This window comes from Myotis nattereri (assembly GCF_964212035.1).
Source record: "Myotis nattereri genome assembly, chromosome: 1".
NCBI lineage: Eukaryota > Metazoa > Chordata > Mammalia > Chiroptera > Vespertilionidae > Myotis > Myotis nattereri.
The window spans coordinates 196,918,821-196,924,735 of record NC_138075.1 but is presented as its reverse complement, the minus strand read 5'-3'; positions in this window follow the sequence as shown (position 1 = coordinate 196,924,735).

Genomic DNA, 5,915 nt, shown 5'->3' with positions numbered 1-5,915 from the left:
GACTCAGTGAATCTCACTTGGCTATGGTGGGAATCTGTGTGGGTCATAAAATTCTTTTAATTCTGATAAAACGTATTTGAGCCACACTAATAATCCCCGGTGTACCATCATTTTCAAAAATTGGAATCTCCCAGGTGATAACCATAACTAGTTTATTTCTTATAACAGAATAAATCTGAGCAGTGTGCCCAGCAAGTTGTTACTGAGAGGTATTATAGTTCACCATCAATCTATAAACCATATAGATTGGGACTCTTTTGTTATGCAGCCATGAGGATTTTATAGGTCACTAAACTTTCATCCAAGTGTCCATTAAACCCCTTACACTTGGTATGACTCTTACCAATGACCTACACAGTCTACACTTTTTGCCTCTCAAACATTAACGAAGTGGCATTTCTTACACGACTCTCACCTAATCTCTGGTGGAGTGTGTTTAACTTACCACTCCTTTCCTGGGGTAGACAACAATATATCCCAACATCTCTTGATCATTTCTCTATTACTCTTTCCTCTTAAGTATTGATGTTTCCTACTATTGAGACTTTCCTTTGTTCACAAATAATGGTTGGATCATCTTCACTGCTCCAGCTAAAACTAGCATCCATTGACTTCCAGCTATGTCTGTAAACTTGTATATTCAACTGTCCATCTCTCCCTGTCTGAATGCTCCAAACTTAATTCATCTTCCACCAACCCTGTAACTGGCTGCACTCATTCTCCCAAATCAGAAGCTTGATTTCATCCTCAATGTTTTTCTTGACTTTTCACATCTAACTCATCACCAAATATTGGATTTACCCTGTTTACCCATTCTCTGTGCAAAAGCTGCAATAACGGGTCAAATTCTACACATGGTGTGACCTAGAAGGACTTCATTCTCAACCCAACCTTTTTGAAGTTTGTCCAAGAACTTACAACATACCTTAAATCTCTTTTGCAACATTGACTCCTTTGAAAATATGCTTTTTACCCTCCAGAAAAGTATACACACTGAAGTTACCAACCGATCCCACTGATGGTCCAGTTCTCTTGAAGTCTACACAAGGACTGTAGGTTAAGTAGGGAACTTAATTGCTCTCAATTATTATATTATCTCTTTTTGGTACCTTTACTTCTTAGAATGTCCTCATTTCTGTCATTAAAGCTATTCATTAGTTAATAGAACTTTTTTTTACTAACTCCACAAAACATTCCTTAATGACCGCTAGCTCCAGTAGCCACAAGTAGTTCTTTCTCTGTTGGATTGTAAACTTCAAAGGAGAAAATACAGTTTTACACTTCGTTTCCCTTAAACTGCCTCATAGTCTGATACGCTTTGCCTAGCTACCTGAGATGGGGGAATTATGTGCTCTTAATATTCTGTGTTGAGGACAATTAAAAAGATTGTCGTTTGAGATCTCTGGGGCGATAAATCTCAGCCTCTCTGCAGGGTGATGCAGCGACATAGCCACAGTTACAAATGCACAGAGGGCCCTGGAGCCTCCTGGGTTCGTGAGAATGGGGACCACACACATCAGCTGCAGAGACCGTCCTGATTCCCAACCCAGCTCTGCTCCATCCCAGCTGAGGGAAGCGCTGAGGCCTGGTTCTGACCTGTGAAATGGGAAGGATGGGCTGGGCTGGCTCCAGGTGGACACTGGCTGGGCGGCAAGGATGACTCTTACCGTCTACACTACAGTAACAGGAATGGGCCAGCTGATGGCGACAGCCTCTGCCGCTTCCCAAGGCAGGCAGCAGGGGTGGATGGAAACCACACCACGTTATCCTTTAGAAGGGGTAAGTGGGAGGCTGAAGGATGACTTTGGGACCAGGTAGGCAGCCAAATGCCCTGGGAGGCCTGTTCCGCCTGCCACTGTGCAGACTGGTCCCCTCTTGGCCACACTGCGCAGGCCAAGCCCTCCAGGAACTGGACGTCAACACAGGCTGGGTGCTCGGGGCCTTGAGGGGGTGGAGATGGGGAGGGCCGGGGGTGGGGGGGTGTTAGTGAGCAGAGTGCTGGTGTCTGCACCCCTCTATCTAAGGGGTCAACTCATCAGCCCCTCCCAGGCTGGTTTGATGACCCTGGAGCTGCAGGCAGGACCTGGAAGACCAGTGACAGGCTGGGGCACGGGCTCAGCAGGTCCCTGAGCTGCGGGGGAGTGTTGAGGGTGCTGTGCTCTGGAGCTCCAGGGGATGAGAAATGCTGCCACCGGGGTGGGGTGGCATGAGGGACTTGGACGAGGCGACACGGGCAGAGCCGCACCTCACAGCCAAGGTGGGAAGTCGGCCTATTTGCAGTGGGACTCTGCCAAGGTTATCAGCTGGGAAGAACGGAGGGACAAAGAGCAGCTGCCCAGAGGCACTGGTGCAATAATAGGACCCCTGTCTGCTGGGGGTGAGGGGAAGAGTGAAGCCCATCAGAGCAAATGGTCACTGGGTGAAGGGCCGCTTACCCAGAGTTCACACATAAAGGAGAAAGGCTCTGGGCAGCCCAGGGTTCCATTTTTAGCTCTGCCCTTTGACTGCTGTGTACCCTTGAAGAAGTCACTTGCCCTCTCTGTGCTGCAGTAGCCTCACCTGTACAATGGGCACGTGAACACAGTGTGGGGTTATGTTAGGACAGTGGAGGGGCACCTGAAGATGGAGGAGGACTCACGTTAGGATGGAAGAGGGGCCACGTGAAAATGAGGGGAGATTGAAGGGATGGGGCCAGGAGCACCAGAAGCTGAGGAGGCAGGAAGGACCCTGTCCTGGAGCCCTCCGAGGGACCACAGCCCTAGACGCCCTGATTTCAGATACTGGCACCCAGATGGGGAGAGCACTTGTTGCTGTTGCTTCAGGCCAGTCTGTGGTCATCAGAGCAGCAGCTTCAGGAAATAGACCCTCCTTTTGGGGCTTTGACCAGGTTCTGGGAACAGCTGAGCCATGTGCTCCAGCAGGGGAGACCCCCTAGACCTCACTGCGGGGCTCACCGGAAGATCCATCCCTGTGTCTGTGCCTCAGCCCTGTCTCCTGCTCCCTGGGGCTTCTCCACAGTGACAGTGCAGTGGGAAGCACAGGCCACCTGGCTCAGGGACTCCCACGGCCTTGCCCAGCCCCCAGCTGCAGGATGATGCAGGGCACTCCCCAGCCCCGCCTTCCCCTAAGGAGTTCAGCCTGGGCCTGGGCTTCCGGAGCACCTGGGTTATCAGGAGCCCACTACTGGGTTGCCATTCGCATATTCTAGATGCCAAGACTGAGGCTGGGGGTGGGGAGGCCAGAGGTCCCTACCCCCAACCCACCTCCCCCTCAACTCAGCCCAGCTCATAGGTGGCTTCCCCAGCTGCCTCCCGGTTGCCATCGTGTGGGGGGAGGAGGAGGAGGAAGGGCAGATTTCTGAGAAGCAATCCCAAAACACATCAACTGGCCCCTCCTTCCTCACTCCCTATCTCCAATATCAAAGCATCCATTTGTGCAGCTGGGCCGGGGCCTCTTCCTAGCCAGGAGCAAAAGAGGTCAAGAAGGCAGAGGGTCCAGGGAGTGGGTTCTGGGACGCCAACCTCACCCAGCAGATTTCCTGGGCCTGGGCTCCATTGCCCTCCCACAGTTCCCAGACCAGGTGGGCTCTTTCCTGCCTCCCTGCCTTTGCACATGCAGCTCCCTCCACCTGGAATGCCCTTCCTCATCCTTCAGGTCCCAGCCAGCTTTAACTCCACTGGAGAATTTTCCCTGAGTCCCTTGCACCCACCCATCCCAGTCACAGCCATTTTCTTGGTGATGCTCTCACCAGGCAGTGAGGTCTTGGGGATGCTAGCTTTGCCTCAGTACTCCCAAGCCTGGCACAGACAGGTGCTCAGTAAAGCTGAAGGGAGGGAAGGAGAGAGGAAAGGTGTATCGAAAATCAGCGAACTGGACAAGACGCCTTAATGAGCCAATTAGTTAGGAGTCATCTTTATTGTTCGAGGTTCAGAGCAGATTACCTCTGTCAAATTCTGAACAAACACAGGAAGGGAGTATTTCCTTTTTATTTCCTTCTAGTTCTTTGTGTAAGACTGCTTGTAACCTTGAGTACATATCATATCTAATCAAACACCTGTCATATCTATACAGACAACTTGTAACTTTGAGTACCATATCCTATCTATACAGACACCTGTAACCTTGGATGAACAAACACTTGGCAAATACGTGAATTAATGTCAGTATCAGTGTATCAGCCCCTTTAGATAGCTAGCTTGCAAGGTCAGACAGTTAAGTTCATCTTTTCTATTCAAACAAGAAGTTATTTTATAGTCTAAAAATAGCAGACGTACAGAATAAGAGACTGTCTAAGAATAACAGAGTAGTTCAAACAGCAGTTTTCCAAAGGAGGGATTACTATGCTTCATTATCCAGAACTCCCTTAACCCCCCTAAAAGCTAGGCCTAACTGGTTTGAAACCTGTGACAGTTCCACCTCTCTTCCCATGACTTTTACTAATTCGCAGAGATTATAGCCTCCTGAGCTAGACAGAGTTCACTCTACCATCTATGCTGTTTTTGCATTGTACTATATTGACCAGGCATGAAATGTTCCAGGCATCACAGAAAAAACCATGAGCCAGAGATGGTTTCTGCCCAAGGAACTCACAGCTTAGGGGAGAAATAAGAGCAAAAAACTCATTCAGTTAAAAAGTTGAGTACCAGGAACAAACAAAAGAGTTGAGGACCAATGATATACCAGCCAGCGTGCTACAAAGATCCTAGCAAGACTGCTGCAAGTGGGCAAATATGGTTCCTGTTTTTATGGAAATTATAGTCAATGTAGAGAGACGGACCTTATACATTGACCAATGCTCAGAAACAGAGAGCTCTGTGAAGGTCAAAGAAGTTTAAGCCTGGGACCAGGATGCAGAAATATTGAAGGATGAAAAATAGTTAGCTAGGTTGCTGGTATAGAGAGGAGAGGGGAAGAGGCAGGATTTAGTAGGATCCTGACAAAATAGGAGTCTATAAAGAGTAAGAGTTCAATAAAATGTCCTGTCATTTCATCAAGTACTCAATAGGTACTCTGTTCTGACATTCAAACACACCTTGATTATTTAATCTTACAAAACCCCTAAACCTCGTCTCTGTGTTGCTTGAGTGCTGACTATACCAGGATGCATGAATTATCTTTTCTCCCCAGAAGAGTTATATATTATCCCTATTTTGCCGTCAGGAAAATTGGGCCTCTGATAAATTAAGTAACGTGTTCACAGTCTCTAGTGTAAGCATGTCAAACTCACAACAAATATTTTTGCGGGCCAGCCAATATAACGGTATGCAAGAAACGTTTTAATAAAAATTTTGTAACTTTATTTTTACAATATCCTGTTATACACAATTATTAATAATGAACTACAACCTTCGCTAATGAATGATTACTATAATCGTGTTGCATTCATCTCCCTTACACACTTTAAGCGCAGGTGCACCATTTCTCTCCACTAATACTAGCAGCAAATATTTTAGCAGCCAATTGCCACGTCATTAGTCTTGGACTGACTTGTTTGGTGTGTGTAACAGGAAATATTTCGCTTTCGGAGAACAAGAAAAATAGGTTTATTGTGTTACACTTACTAATTTGTGCAGTTATTCAGCGTCTGGTAAGTTAATGTTCAAGAAAAAGCATTAATTTTTATTAAAATGTTTTATTATTTTATGTTAACAATGACTCATTTATTGCACCCCTTTCTACTCAGCGTGTGTCTATGGAACAAAACCTACGTTTCTGTGAAAATTGAAGCTTTTGTTTTTTTGTGGCCCACATAAACTTAAACCTTGTTTATTTGGCCTGTGGTAGCCTTTGAGTTTGACATGCTTGCTCTCGTGAGTCTTAGAGCCAGGAACTAACCCGGACATTGTCACCCGACTGCTGCTAAGCTGGAGCCCAAAGGGCAGCCACAGGGTTCCACCACATGTGCTCAGCACTGG